Source organism: Protopterus annectens, chromosome 4.part1 (genome assembly GCF_019279795.1).
Source record: "Protopterus annectens isolate FY-2018-M chromosome 4.part1, PAN1.0, whole genome shotgun sequence".
NCBI lineage: Eukaryota > Metazoa > Chordata > Ceratodontiformes > Protopteridae > Protopterus > Protopterus annectens.
In genome coordinates this window covers 155,681,663-155,698,421 of record NC_056734.1, presented here as the reverse complement: position 1 = coordinate 155,698,421, position 16,759 = coordinate 155,681,663, and the positions used below count along the sequence as shown (strand labels likewise).

Genomic DNA, 16,759 nt, shown 5'->3' with positions numbered 1-16,759 from the left:
GGTTTTCCCCCTTGGTACCTGGCCTTACCTTTGGGTTGTGCTGCATTGCCGCTCACCAGATGTATCCAGGCATTGGAACCATGATTTGAGCATCCCAAACACATGCTCTATTATAATTCTGGTCTGTGCGTGTGCCTCATTATGGCTTTCTTGTTCGGGTATGTGTGCATTTCTGATGGGTGTCATCAGCCACGGCTCCAGTGCGTAACCAGCATTCCACACTAGGTGATCGTAAGGGATGTCCCCATTGGCAAATCTCTGGTACAGCTGCGTCAGATGCCAGATGTGGGAATCGTGATAGCTTCCAGGGCAGCCAACACACACATTCATTATAATGCCCTAGGCATCTCACATGACCTGGCAGTTGATGGAGGGGAAGCCATTGTGGTTGATGTAGACCCTACCCCGATCACTGGGTGTTGCTTTGATGCATATGTGCATGCAGTCTATAGCACCCACTACCTCAGGGTATTCTACTATTTGGTGGAAGAGACGCATATTGCTGGGCAACACCTCACAGGTGTTGAGGAAATATACGTGCTCAATGGCATGTACTGACATGGCATCCAGGAACTGGTGGAATACCCTGGATGCTGATGCCTGTGAGATCCCCATGATATCCCCAGTTGGGCTTTGGGAGGTACATGTGGCCAGTATTCCTAGGCCTACACATACCTTGGTATCCACTGGAATAGGTTCCCCTCTGTTAGTTGTGTGTGTTAGGTGAGGCCGGCACAGCTCAACAATTTGCTGTAGGGGGTCCCTGTCCACCTTATAGTGCTCCACTATCTCCAGCTCTTGTAGACCCTGGTAGGTTGCCCTGGGTCTGTACACCTTTCTCCATCTCTTCACTATGGGTTGGTTGACAGCATTCTCATCCGCACTACCCTCAGCCTCTTCCACATGTTGATGTCTGATAGCTGCTGCAGCCCCTATCATTTTGTTGTTTTTGTTTGGTAAAAGATCCCCATTTGTATACACCGGTGGTGTAGAGTTTATGAGGAAAAAACAGAGGGAAAGGTGTTTGCATAGTTTATAGTAATGTTCCGGGCTGGGCTGGTCTGCTGCCTGTGTAATTGGCTGACCCTGATACATTTCACCTGCCAGCTAAGCTAGTTCTCCTAGATTACCTTCCTACTGCTGTTTTCCCTTCCCATTGCCTTCCTGTTTAAGCCCAGGGGTGCGCCACGCAAACACATTGCTCAAATGTGCACAGAGCTGCTATTTCCTGGTTTACCTTTTTTTTCCTTTAAAACCTGGTGAGTGATGCGCACACCTGCTTAGGCAATGTAAAGAGTGCTAGGCAGGCTCAGACACACACCCTTGCTTAGCTCTGCTAAGCTAAGGGCAAACCCGAGCAACAGGGCTCCAGTCCGCTCAGTATGCTTGACACACACCCCTATGATATCAGCTAACTCCTAGGCTTGCACCAAGGTATTCCTGCTCTTACACTGCTGGGTGCTGACTAGCATGCAGGGGAAATCTGGGATTCAGTATCATCCCTCTCATTTGCATAGGATTGCCTGCTAATGTATAGTTACAGGTCCCACACTGAGCTTCCCCCCTTAGCAACCACTATTCACTGGCCATCTTGTCTTCTGCCTGCCATTGAGTATAATGGCAAAATAGTGATTTTTGATTAGAATGCTTATTTTAGGGGTTTTATTTTATTTTTCACCCGATCCCATTTGCGCGCTGCTGCCCTACACTTAAACAGTCGAGATCGGCTAAAAAATATAAAAGTTGATTTATTTTATTTTTGCAACTGTTTGCCATGCCAATGACCATATATTTAGCCATTGGCATATTTTCTACATAATATCCACCCTTTATTTGGAGCTGTCATGGCTCCGTTTTGCAGTTTCCAGAAATGTACTCGGTTACTGGCCGAATAAATTTCTACAGATCATACTAGTCCTGCATGACCGGCTTCCAGCTTCCTGAATCGCAAATTCACATCATTTGTATGGATCTCACCTGTAAATGGGGTAATTTGAATACAGGGGCTGAGTCCGTGCAGGACTAGTGCAGGAGCGCTCGTGCATGTCCCTACAGCTTATTCCTGGATCGCACGGCAGACATATTGCCTGCTGGAGCTCCTGCACTAGTCCTGCACACCGTGCAGGGCTTGTTGAATCTGGGAGAGGCTGTGTGCTAATGTGCAATTAATAGGTTCATAGGTTCATACTAGGCTATCTGCCCTAGGGCATTTATAAGCCTAGCCAGAGTGTGTTTGGCTTTCGCCACCCATTTTAAATTAATTTTGCTATGCTTTTTTTGAGGTTAGTATACTGTGCCTCTGTCTAACAGTGACACAGAAGTGATAGCCGGTAAACCTATGATCTCCCATCCACTCATCAAGATTCCTCTTGAAGAGAGTCAATGTGGGACTCTGCCTAACCTGGACTGGGATTTTATTCCAGAGTGAAGGGAGCCTCTGGGTTATGAATCTGTCCCTCCAAAATGTCCTATTTATTTCAGTGCTGAGATTCAAGTCTCTCGAGCGCGTAGCTCGATGGGATTTGGATTTTCTGAGGTGCAGCATGTCCATTAATTCCGGGTTGGACATGGCTTTATATGTCAGGCACAGATTGCCTCTGAGCAGGCGGTATGCCACTGAGTAGAGCTGGAGTTTCTTTAACCGGGCAGCATATGACATCTGTTTGAGCCCTTTGATCCTCTTGGTGAGGTACTTTTGGGGTCTTTCCAGTTGCTGCAGGTGTCTGGTAAGGTACATCCCAAAAGGGGCACTGTACTCAATTATGGGCCTGATGAGGGATGAGTAAAGAGGTACGATGACCTCCCCTGATCTAGATGTGAATCCCTTCATGATTAGGTGGGCTATATAAAATGTTTTTCTAACCACTTTGGCCACATGGTTGTCAAATGAGAGATTGCTATCAACTTGGGTCCCCAGGTCCCTAATGACTTCTTCTGTACTTAATGGATTACCACCTATGTGGTAATTTGTGGGCACTTTGTTTTTGCCAAAGGGGATGACTATACACGTTTTGGCGTTTAGCTTGAGGCCATGTCTCTGGCACCAGTTGTCTGTTTCTATGAGGCCCTTTTATAGGATACTTGTGTCGGCTGGAGAGTTGATTATGGCACCCAGTTTGCAGTCATCTGCGAACTTGGTCAGCCACAGTCCTTCCGTGTTGGCCTGTACCACCGAGAAATATATACCGAACAAGAGAGGTCCCAGGACTGAGCCTTGTGGGACGCCACTTGTAACTGGTTTGGAGTCTGACATGGCTCCAGCAATTGTAACCATGTGGGTTCTGTCCTTGAGCCAGTTTGCAACCCATCTAGTGACATAGGGGTTTATATTTAAGCTGGTGAGCTTATCTATAATGCCCGAGTGGGGTATTGTATCGAAGGCTTTTGAGAGGTCCAGGTAGGCTGTGTGGACCACCTTCCCCTCGTCAATGGCCTTGGTGACTGTTTCAAAGAAATCGACCAGGTTTAAGAGGCAGGATCTGCCCTTAACAAAGCCAAACCGGGTAGGATCCAGTGTCTGTAAGTCCCCAATATCTTTATTTATGAGGTCCATGATGATCCTTTCCATAGCTTTGCAGACCAAGCTAGTCAGGCTTATGGGGCGATAGTTTCCAGGATCCATTGAGGCACCACCTTTGTGGAGAGGGACCACTGTTGCTGTACGCCACTCTTTGGGTACATATCCTGTAGTAAGGCTAAGATTGAACAGTAGTTTTATGTTTGGGTTTAGCTCTTCTTGGAGTTCATGTAGGACGTAGCCCGGGACACCATCTGGTCCCATTGATGCTGTGTTTTTTGCTTTGGAGAGGGCGGCTCTTACCTGAGCATCTGAGATGTCAGGGGGGCAGCACTCTGTTGGGATAGATATTTGCCCTTTTGGTGGGGGGGGGGGGAAGTTTGCACTGAACCTGTCAGCTAGGATGTTGGCAATGTCTGTGGGCTCGGTGTATTTTTTGTCATTTTGGACTAATTCTGAGCATATCTGGGAATTCCCACCCAGGTTCCTAACATAACTAAAGAAAGCCTTATGATTATCCTTAGTGTCCTGTGCAATTTTTCTCTTGAAGCTGGCCTTAGATGATTTTATGAGTGCCCGTAGTTTTTTGCTAATACTGATTAGAGATGCCTTCCCTTTTTGGGATTTTGCTCTATCATGTAGTAGCTTCCTCCTTCTATTGTATAGTTTGTTTATGGCTGGGGTCCACCAGACAGGACGTCTGCCTTTGGAGGATTGGGTCTTGGTTTTATTTGGGATTGCATGGTCCATGCATTCCTGAAGGTGTTCATAGAATGTGTTTATAAAGGATTCTGCGGTGTGGGACGTATTTTCCACAGGCCCGGGGGCCTTGAAGGATTTTGCCTCGGTTTTGAGGCGTGTGAAAGTTGCTTTAGAGAAGTTTTTCACTGTGGTTTTCTGGGCAGGGGGTGGGGTCGGGATGTGAATATCCAGTGAGATTAGTTTATGGTCTGATCTTACCAGTGAGGGATACACTTCTGGTCTGGAGCATAGTGTCCCCGTGTTGGTGATGATCAGGTCCAGTATGTTTTCCCCTCTTGTGGGAGTGGTAACAAGTTGTTCCATAGCATTTGAGCTTATAAATTCTAGGAACCTTTGGGCTAGGGTGTTGGAGCTAGAGTAATGCTCCCAGTCTATGTTTGGGTAGTTGAAGTCGCCCAATATAATGGTGTTTGGAGAGACCTTCATATTTTCCAGTATTCTCAGGAAGGCCAAGTGGGGTTCCGGTGTTTGGGAGGGTGGTCTGTAGCAGGCTATAAACTGGAAGGCAGTTTTACCCACAGTTAGTTGCACATGGATAGTCTTTGATGATTCGTGCTGTGCCACCAACCTGGAGGTGTGGGTATCTTTGACGAATATTGATACTCCCCCTCCTTTTGTGGTTTGGTCCAAGTTTTGGGGCCGAAAAGCATGGTATAAGGTATAACCTGGTAGTGCTGGGGTGCTCTCAGGAGCCTTGAACCAGGTTTCTGTTACTGCACAGATATCGATGTTCTCCATGCTAAGGAGAGTTTCGAGTGCATGCATCTTGAGGTTTAGACTTCTGGCGATGAGTAGCATTACTCTTAGTTTCTTATCCCTTGTGATACCTATGGAGGTGGGTTTGTCTTTTGAGCCTTGCCTAAAAAAGGCACTATGGGGTTAGCAAGAGCCTTTGCCAATATCCAAAAGCCCAGGGGTGACAGGTGCAAGCCGTCCCTAGCGAAGCATCGTGGCTTGTCGAGCATGTCATCCCTGGCTGACAGGCATTGGATCCCCTTTGAATGACACCAACACTTAAGCCAATTGTTGAAATTGATCATCTTGTCTTCATATTGTGGCATCATTCTTGGTGAGGGTAAGATGCTACTCAAGGTCAGGGTCATACCGGCCTGGGCTACATGCTCAGAGAGCTCCTCTATGTCTCTTTTCATGTAGTCCAGGGAGGTACGTCTCAGGTCATTCACACCAGCATGGACAATGACTGAGTCATATTTGTACTTGCCTTGGAGTGACCTGAGTGCTTGTGTTATGTGGCGGATCCTAGCGCCCGACAGGCAGCTCACCGTGACCTTCTCCTTGTTCAGCCTGGTGAGCGGGACATCAGTGTGCCTGACAATAGAGTCACCTATTACAAGTGTATCAGGTGTGTTGTTTAGCCTTAAGGACTGTAACTGTTTGGCACACTGGCTTTGTGAGCTATGTGTTGCACTTGTTTTGTTTTGGGGTAGCGGTTGCTTGGGTGTCTGCTTTGGAGGTCTCTGCTGCTTAGGCAGATTTTTATTTAGAGCCTCCGAGTATGTTTTTGTGTGTTTATGTGTTTGGTTTGTTGTCGTGGTAGGTCTATGTGAGACTGGAATTGTAGTGAGTGTGGTTTCCTTCTCCTCCTAACTGGTTATGCCAGTACTGAGTTGAGAGAGCTTAGCCTCCAGTTTGGCTATATGGTTGCATCTCTCACATGTGTTGGAATTTGTTGGGAGGAGGAGAGGGTTGTCTGTGTACATGAGGCAGTTGTAACATTGCCTCAAGATTCCCAGATTCACCAGCTGGACCGGAGAGGAGATTGACAACTGACCTTTGGACATGTTAGAATAGTATTGGGAATTCCTTTATAATTGAAAAAAGGGCCAATGGGGAACAAGGTACTCAAGGGGAGTTTGTGAGGGTGTAGTGCTTTTAATTTTTTAGAGCTGACTTATATAATTGCTTTAGTGAGCAAGTGCCAGGTAACTTAAATGCAATGTGCTACAGGTAACTTAAATGCAAAAACGATAAACAGTAACTTTCTTTCAAGTGAAACAACGAAATAAGTACAGTAAGCAATGCAGATATCACTAGGGATCCACAGAAGTGCTAAAAGGCCGCATTTTAGGTGGAATTAGCATTTCAGGGAAATAAACAAACAACAAGCATACAAATAAAGCTAGATTCAGCAGGCCTGAATCTAGTCTATGCTACAGCAAACAAGGTGTACCAATTTCAGTAAGAAACAGTTAGAATATGCAGGCACTATAAGCCTCTAACCAGAAATTCCCTGCTCAGAAGGGCAGAGTCCAGCCTCTCCTCCCACAAGAGTGCAGACTGCAATCCTTCTTAACGTAAAATAACTGGCCTGAAGCCCAAGTGGTTAAACCAGAACTAATACACTTTTAGAATAACAGACACTGAGCTCTCAATCAGCAGTTCCCAACTTAGAAGGATGTAAGCTACCTGTCCTGTCACCACAGTGCAGGCCACAAACCTTCCTAATGTAAAACAACTGGTCTGAAGCCCAAGTGCTTAATCCAAAAGACTTAGAAATTATAGCTACACTTTAATCAAGTTACTACCAGCAGTAATAAATACAACTGAATACTTTAAAGAATGCCTGGATTAGTGCTCAAGTTATACAAACAAAGCTAGATTCAGCAGGCCTGGATCTAGTCTATACTACAGCAAACGAGGTGTACCAATTTCAGTAAGAAGCAGTTCAAATATGCAGGCACTATAAGCTTTAACCAGAAATTCCCAGCTCAGAAGGACAGAGTCCAGCCTCTCCTCCCACAAGAGTGCAGAACACGAACCCTCTTAATGTAAAATAACTGGCCTCAAGCCCAAGTGCTTAAACCAGAATTAATACACTTTTAGAATAACAGACACTGAGCCCTCAATCAGCAGTTTCCAACTTAGAAGGATGTAAGCTACCTGTTCTGCCACTACAGTGCAGACCACAAACCTTCCTAATGTAAAACTGGTATGAAGCCCAGGTGCTTAAACTAAAAGGCTTACAATGAGTTACACCAAGCAGTAATAAATACAATTGAGTACTTTTAAAATGACACAAAAGCAAAATAAAGTAGGAAAAAACACAAATACAGTAAAAGCAGATAATTTTTTTTTTTTGGAAAGAGAGAAAGGAGTAGCAGAAACTAAGCTGATTAGCCTTCTCAAATGCTCTCCCTGTACTGGGTAGAATGAGGTAATGACACTTGACTGGGAGGTGGGTCCCAAATCAAATTTACACTAGGGGCGGGCAACTGCAAAGCCATCAACTATAAAAACACTATACCAACAGGCAGGGAGGGTGGGAAACAAACAGCAGAAATGTTACTCACAGCTGAAAAGCAGCAGTGAGCCTTTAAATGAAAGTTTTAAACAGCTAAAGGAGCCACTAGAAAAAAAGAGTTTAACTGCAACAAGTTATCATAAACAAACAACCCAACAGATGCTTAATAAGAGTGGACAATTTCCAGTTAATACCTCACACACAGTGAAACTAGCTAAAAGAATACACAGTGCACAAAGTGCTATAAACAACAAAGAAATAAAGAACAAAATAAACAAATAACAGGATACTTAATGTTATATATTGTAGCTCCGAGTTTGCTGAGTGTCCTTCCTTCGATCAGCTCACTGTAAAATGGCTGAACACTCACAACTGAGCTTCTTAGGTAACAGAAAGTTGAAACCTGAGACAGCTTTTAAGAAAGAAATCTCAAAAGAACCAATGAGGTGCTTAGTCTAAGCTGTAGTCCAGGAGACCTCAGTCAGCCAATGACCTCAAACAATTCTCTCTCACTGAAATGCCTGATGGCTTTGGCTAAAACAAGATGTCCCTGAATTATGTGCTCAGACACACAGCCTCCACAAACACTAGGCCCAAATACAAGCCTGAATATGGAAATGCTACAAATATCCACACTACTTAGAACAAACTGCAGAAATGTTACTCACAGCTGAAAAGCAGCAGTGAGCCTTTAAATGAAAGTTTTAAACAGCTAAAGGAGCCACTAGAAAAAAATAGTTTAACTGCATGTTTAAATGCCTGTGCATGGGTGTTTTGAGGCCTAACACTGCAGGCAGAGGGCCTCTACACCCCTGGAAGGACATTAATTACACATTAACACACATCCTGGAGGGCATTATTTCTCTTAGAGAATGGGCTTTCTGTAAAATTGCTGTGTTTCACTTACTTATTATTTTTTAAGTATTATATATATTTTTTATATATTTTGGATGTAAAATAGTTCCTCCACCTAATGTTTCAAACTTGCTGTAGAATATGCTAATGGTTTTGGAGGAAGCATTTTACATCCAAAATGACATCATTTTAAAAAATGTCCAGGTATTTAATTTATTTTTTTGTTTCCTTTTCCAAAAACGTTTGGTTTGTTGCCATTTATTAGAGACTGATGTCTCTAAATGAGGACATAAATTTGAGTTTCAGACTTTCAATTTGTCTAACATAAATCCTGTTATTTAAGCAACTTTTATAAGAATAATAATTAACATCTGTTCCTATTTTTGAGTCTTTGTTCGCCCTTTATTTTATTTATCCATATTTCTTTAGCTGAAAGGTCGACAGGTATGTAAACCTCTCCACTACAAATGCCAGTGGTCAATCTCTCACATGCAGACACACATACACACACCTCTGCTTCAGAAAATTCAAGCTGATACAAATCCTAATGTTGAAGTAATGCTGTGACTTTATAACAGGATAGTGTAAAAATATATTGTTATGTTGAGCCTTTGTCCCTCATTTATTTTATGTTTACCCAGATATGTTGAGGTAAGAGGTTGAGAGGTATGCAGACATCATAACTGCTGCTGCAGCCAGGAATTGCTCTCACTCTACACTCTCTCACACACATACATACACACAGAGTCTCTTCTGCTTTCACACACACATGCACTCTCAGTCACAGACACACACACACACACACACACACACACACACACACACACACACACACACACACACACACACACTGTTATTTTAAATTTCTTTTCTTTTTTTACTTTTCAATCGCTAAACAGCCAAAGCTCTGCTTAGAGACTGTAATATAATGGCTTGACTGACCTCACGGTTCACCCTGTCTCTCCCTCTCTCTCTCTTCTCTCATACATACACAGTCTTTTCTGATTTAACACACACACACACGCACACACATACACACACACACACACACACACACACACATATGCACGCACGCACGCACACACACACATGCATGCACAAACACGCACACGCACGCACACACACAGTCTCTTCTGTTTTTATGTATGCATTCACTCATATGCAGACAGAAATAAACACACACATACACATTTTTCTGTTCATTTTTTTATTTTTTTTTACACCAAAAGCACTGCTTAGTAAGTGTAAAATGACAGCTCAATCAATCTTACTTTCACTCGCATGCATACACTTGCACACACACTTTTATAACTTTTCTTTTTTTTACATTTTATACTCAGTAAACAGCAGAAGAGCAGCTTAGTGAGGATAAAATAATGGCAGCATTTAGGTTAAGTTTTTCTAGTCTGAGCTCCACAGTAGCTTAATATGCTGCTGTGAAGTGGCACATTAGTTTTTCAGTGGGCATTACTTGTATATTAACATCCTGCTGGAGAACGTTCATTCTCCAATCAGGGTGTTGATGTACAGTTTGTCCATTCCCTAAATATATATAATGTGTGCGGGTGTACAGTATATATATATCTATATATAGATATATATATATATATATATATATATATATATATATATATATATATATATATATATATATATAAATATATTATATATGTGTGTGTGTGTGTGTGTGTGTATATATATATATATATATGTATATAAATATTTTGTTTGTGTCTTCGGCTTTTCCCAGTTAGGTCGCCACAGCGGAACTCCGGTCCGCTAATATATATATATATATATATATATATATATATATATATATATATATATATGTATATATTAATTAATATATATATATATATATATATATATATATATATATATATATATATATATATATATATATAAATAAATAACAATAAGTGGGGAAGACCCAGCAAAGTCCACTTTGGTTCAGACAACTCACAAAAGTAAGCAGCAAAAAACCAACAAGGACCAAGACAGCTAATACCATAAATGTAATTGTAAAGCATAAAAGATAAGCACTTTTGGACAATTCCTTCATCAGTTCAAAGAACAAAGTGCATTTAACTGTTTTAAGTAACACTTGACCAATCACAGACTCAAAGCTGCACAGCACCACTTTCCTCTTTTTCAGAGCTCTTGCTTATAGCAAGTTAACCATTTCAGTACCTGAGCTTGCGTTCTCTCAAAATGGGTTTTAGGGGAAGATATCCATTCAACCCTGGGAGTTTATCAGCTTGTAAATCTGTTAATCCAACAGGCTTCTGCCACTTCTGTTTAGATTGCATATATCACTCCCTCTTTTATCTGGTTCATCACATAACTATAGTACCATAAAAGTAAAGCTATGTTCAGGTTTATTTAACTTGTGCTGATATAAAGCACTGGTACTTACTAAGTCTAATGTCACTTAGGTACTGCAGTATGTGGTCTTTTAATCTTCTGTTTGTTTTACCCACATAAAACGAAGTACAGCATCCACATTTGGTAAGATATATCACATTGTAAGAGCAACAATCAGCATAGAGTTTAGGTTGGTATCTTACCCCTGTAATCGGGTTTATGAAAGTGTTTTTAGATATTTCTTTACAAGCCTTGCATTGCCAACAACAATATGTCCTGACCCTTTCACTTGCAGGCAACTTTGTATTACAGCTGGTAGTTGTTTTGTGTAAAAGTTGGTTAAGATTGTTGTTCCTTTCATACAAACACTTAGGAAAGTTGCCCACTATCAACCTAAGTTCATCATTGTTGGCTAATAGTTTCCAGTTATTTCTCACAATATTGCAGATGCCTTTTATATCACTGCTGTATTTCACTGGCACTCTAACAGTCAACTCCTTGTCTTCAGTGCTCACATTTTCCAGTGCCATGCCTTTATTACCAAACCATGCTTTGCCTTGTGTTCTTCTCATCTTTTTGACTTCACATACAATGTCACTTACTGTTTGTTATAGCCACGTTGCTTAAAGTTTTCAGATAATTCTAACTCACTGTGAAGTTGTTAATCATAAGTGATTAGTCTGGATGTTCTCATTGCTTATCCTTTTACTATATTAGAGAACGTATGTCTTGGATGCATACTATTGTAACTAAGCAGTGCATTCTTCCAACATGGTTTCCTGTATAGTGTGGTCCCCATTTCACTATTCTCATTTAAAAAAAATTGAACATCCAGAAATTCAATCTTTTTATCTGAGTAATTCAGGGTAAAGTGTAGAAAACTGGTGGTGGTTTCCAAATATGAGACAAACTGTTTAAGTTCCATTACATCGCCTTTCCAAAGAAAAAAGACGTCTTTTTTTTTTCTTTGGAAAGGTGATGTAATTGAACTTAGACACATTATATAGGAAAACATGTTGGAAGAACACATAGCTTAGTTATGGCAGCATGCATCCGTGAGATACATTCTCTAATACAGTAAAAGGACAAGCCCTGAGAACATCCAGACTAATCACTGATGATTCACAACTTCACAGTGAGTTACAATTATCTGACAAAGTTAAACAACATGGCTATAATAAACAGTTAATAAGTGACATTGCATGTGAAGTCAAAAAGATGAGGAGAACATAAGGCAAAGCATGGTTTGGTAATAAAGGCATGGCACTGGAAAAAGTGACCAATGAAAACAAGGAGTTGAATGTTAGACTGCCAATAAAGAATGCAAGCTCAGGCACTGAAATAGTTAACTTGCTATAAGCAAGAGCTCTGAAAAAGAGGAAAGTGGTGCTGTGCAGCTTTGAGTCTATGATTGGTCAAGTGTTACTTAAAACAGTTAAACACACTTTGTTCTTTGATCTGATGAACGAATTGTCCAAAGGTGCTTATCTTTTATGCTTTACAATTAAATTTATGGTATTAGCTGTCTTGGTCCTTGTTTTTTTGCTGCATATATATATATATATATATATATATATATATATATATATATATATATATATATATATTATATATATGTGTGTGTGTAGATAGAACAGCATTATTGGTTGAGAGAGCAAAGTGGTAGGCCACAACAGGAAATGGTTAGGTTTATCACCACTTATGGCACTAATACTTTCCATATAAGAGACATTTTGGCTAAACATTGGCATGTTTTGCATCCAGACTCTTTTTTTACCAATTTAGTGGATGAACAGTGCCATTTTGGTTATAGGAAAGGTAGGACCCTGGGGCAATATTTTTCATCCTTTAAAAAAGGCAGACAAGTGAGTTCTAAATCTATGATGAGCATAGTGGGTAGCATTTATTTTGGGTCCTGCAAATACTGTAAATTGATGGCAAAAACTAAATCTTTCACATCAGTAAATACAAAGAGGGTGTTTGATATTAAATTCCTTATAAAATGTAGTAGTACATGGGTCATTTATATGGCAGTTTGCCAATGCGGCGCATTCTATGTAGGAAGACTTCTTGCACACTAAAACAAAAAATTGCTCTACATATTAGCGATATAAAATGTCAGAGACTTCGAAGTGCTTTACACAAGCACAAGATGGTTCATACCACAGTGCATTTTGTTTTTGTAGGAATTGATATGGTTACTATGCAGGATAATAATGTTACACTTAAGCACAAGATATTAACTCAAAAGGAACGTTGGTGGATTGTAAATTTGGGGGCACTCTTCAAACCTGGTTTGAATGACCAGTGGTAATTATTATATACAGAATCCAGACTATTAGATGCATAACAGTTTACAATTAATATAGGGGTGTTCGGTCTTTATTTGACCTAACACAATCTATATATATTCACAAAATATTAGATAATACAATATATATTTTTTCTACCCTAAATTATATTCTAAAAGGAATTTTTTGATATATTAGAGTTACATTTTATAAAATGTTTTTCTATATAGCCAATTTAAGATAGTGGGAAGGAGGGAATGTATTAATAGGGTAGGTTTTTAGTAATGTTGTGCTCTGTAAGGTTTTCGTTTTTTTTATATATATATATGATTATGTATTTTATTGTATTGAGATTGGTAAATAATATATAATAATATAGTAATATTATCATTTGGGTATAACATTGGGGGATGTATATGTTCTTAATAGTATTATCACTTGGTTTTGTTCAACTTGTATTTTTAGGGTATAAGTGTTGAACAGAGTTATAAGTGTGTCTGTACCTTTAAATGTGTACTGCTGATGTTTGTATTTCAAGTATTTAAATCCGGGTTTCTGCCGATTTGAACTGCACACTGATCACGCTTTAGGCGAAACCGGTCACCGGTCTGTTGTGTCGGGCAAGCTTTGCTTGAATAAACTTCTTCCAAACGACTGCTGTTTATTTTATTTTTGTTCCTGTGGAGTGCTGGAGTTGTATTGGGGATTTGTATCTATTTCATGCACCCACCAGTACGTTCGCGTGCACCTATTGTTTGGGATTGGTATTTACCTTTACATGTGCGTATTGCACACAGGCGACCGGCAAATGTTCGAAAGACAGTTTTCAAGTTCTGAAAACTTCGAACGGAAGAAGGTTCGAATGTGCAATGAGCAAATGCACAGTGAGAGTCGCTCATTGCACATTCGTCATTTAGGGGCAGAGCACACTATAGTTGGGGAGCTGGAAATGGTTCCATTCCCCGCTGTAGTGCGATCTCGGAGTTAGAATAATAAAGAAGGGGGGTGCGGGGTGCAGCCCCCCACATGGGGTGCAGGGGGGGCTTGCCCCCCTGCATTACACGGCGTATACTTTTGTTGTCGACATTCATGTTCGAAAAACAGCAAATCGGCTCTTCATTTTGCTGCTTTTCGAACATTAGAAACTGTCGCTTTTTCCAGTTTCATTTTTACAATGCGAGGATATGACTACTCGCACAAGTGTGATTCGAGGTTTTAAAGGTAAACCATATATATATATATATATATATATATATATATATATATATATATATATATATATATTTATACCTACACATATACATTTTATATATATATATATATATATATATATATATATATATATATATATATGTGTGTGTGTGTGTGTGTGTGTATCCCAAATGCCCTAACTTTTGCTCATACTGGAAATGGTAAGCTGGTCTCAGCATTACGATGAATATTGTAATCTTAATAATGAGTTTTTCAAAATGAGTGTTTTCAGTGGTTGATATTTTATTTACATTTGTTGCTGAAATTATTAGTCTCAGAGCCACCAAAGGCAATAGCAATACACTAAAAATTGGACCTACACAGTTTATAAGACAGGCATATACATTTTGTCAGAAGACCAGTGAAAAGGTCAAAATACTTGTCTTATGTTTTAAAAAAAGTACACAGTAGTGCACTCAGATAATGCATCTTACAAGACAAGAAATCCAAGTTCATATAATTGCATTATCGTGTATGGATGTAGTCCACACCCCACCCAAAACAATATCACCCAATCCTGATGTTAAACTAATGTGAGATCACAATGTTTATCTATTAATCTGAGGACATATAAAACTGGGAGAAACACCAAATATATACCATGACATGAAGCATGCTAAAAAGAATGAAAAATCCAAATAATACAACAGGCACAGTAAAATTCCCATATATTAAGAGTACTGCAAAATGTAGGCTATGATTTGATCTAACTCTGTTCTGGGATTCAGTACATAGTGTTACCTGCCCATGAAGTGCATAATTACAATGTGTCACTGAGGATGTAATAGTAACTTCTCCTATTCATTCCAACTGACCCCATCAAAGGTATGTAGCTCTATATACTGTGCATCAATGCTTATATGCATTATCTCCTCCCCTTATGGACAATATAGTGCTTGGCGCCTATGGCCCACCTACTTCCCATAGTATTCAAATAAAAGATTTTTATCCAGGGAGATTCTGATGCACCCTGATGTTGCTAAATGCATTGTTTGTTGCCTAAACATCTGCACAGTACTGTTAAATGTAATAGCCACTGTGCAGAGCAATGTGTTTCCCACCTTCCATAACATTAATGATGTTAGCTGTCCAGGTGTATTTTAACCTGCCTCCCAACATAGCACTGATAGTATAACACTGAATGCCACTGATATGACAGGCCATGCTATGCCGTATCATATACTAGAGAGATTCTTCAACAGTTATACAGTTCACTACAATGTACTTTCCGTAACATTGGGTTATAATGGTCATGTGCAGCTTGTGCTAACCAGCAGTATGCAAACCATTCAGATACATCCTACAGCAGTTACTTGGGACTAGACACTGACAAGAAACTCAGTGGCACAGCAGACTCATCCCTGCAGCCATATATGCTAACAAAGAAGTCACCACACAATTGTGAAACAGCAAGACTGCTGGTCTGCTGGGGCTAGTGTGCCTGGGTGTCAGCCATAATATAAACACAGCTGAAAAGTAACTTAATTCAGAGGCAGTACATCACTACCAGGCAAAGCACTCAGTTAAAAACAATTTGTAGAAGTTAAAGTAATTCAGTCCTTTTTGTTCACAGTCTCTTTTCTTCTTGATCCATGAAAAGCTTTATTCCACAAAGAAAACATCCAAGTAGGAACAAGATGAGCACTTACAGCCAGATTACATGGGATTCCTCACATCAACACAATCTTTCTGAACAGTACATTTTCTAGGCTGTTTATATATTGTCCTATCAAAGGGGCACTACAAAAGTAGGATTCATCATGGCCTGCTGATTGGTGCTTTCTAAGGGTGGATGATAGCAGGGAATAAATGGTGTGGTAAAATGTCTAATTTTGCATGGGAATTAAGACTGGTCCGGAGAGGGAAGTGTTGTTCAGCCTGCTCCTTCTGTAAATTAATTTTATATTATTGAACTAGTGTTTAAATTCATATAGTGCATTTTGTATTATTCCTTGTTACAAAAAAAATCCATTTTTAGTTTAACATCAGTGTAGATATATTTCTGAGATTACATTATGGGTACATTCATAATAATAAAACGACTAGCTGTAAACATGCCATGTTTTGGTCTTTTATATGACCTTGTCAGTAAAACATAAGTGAATTGTTTGGCTATCTATCAGAAACAAGGAACTTAAAATCAAGCCTGATACTCATAAAAGTTAGGGTGCCTGCAAAATATCCTAAATAACATGAAACCAAAGGGTAAAAAGAGTAAAGTAAAAAGTCATGGGCATTCAGAAGCCATGTAGCTGAAACATTTGTATGTCCTTAAGGGGTCATTTGCATTTATCCCATGTTCCTCCACTACAGGAGGTTTAAGGTATTACATAGTGAAGGCTCTAGCTTAGCTACATCTTGTAGTTTTTACAAAGTTTATAAATAGTGATTGCCATTTAGGTAAATCGGCAAGTCAGTGGGGAACGGACAAAGATAATAGCTGGAAGAGTAATA

The 16,759-nt window shown here is 40.0% G+C and overlaps 1 long non-coding RNA gene across 1 annotated transcript in view; it reads right to left on the bottom strand.

Annotated features, from left to right (window-relative positions):
- Positions 1-16,759, bottom strand: part of LOC122800791 — a 734,489-nt gene that overhangs the window by 587,575 nt on the left and 130,155 nt on the right. The gene's annotated exons all lie outside the window — the stretch shown is intronic.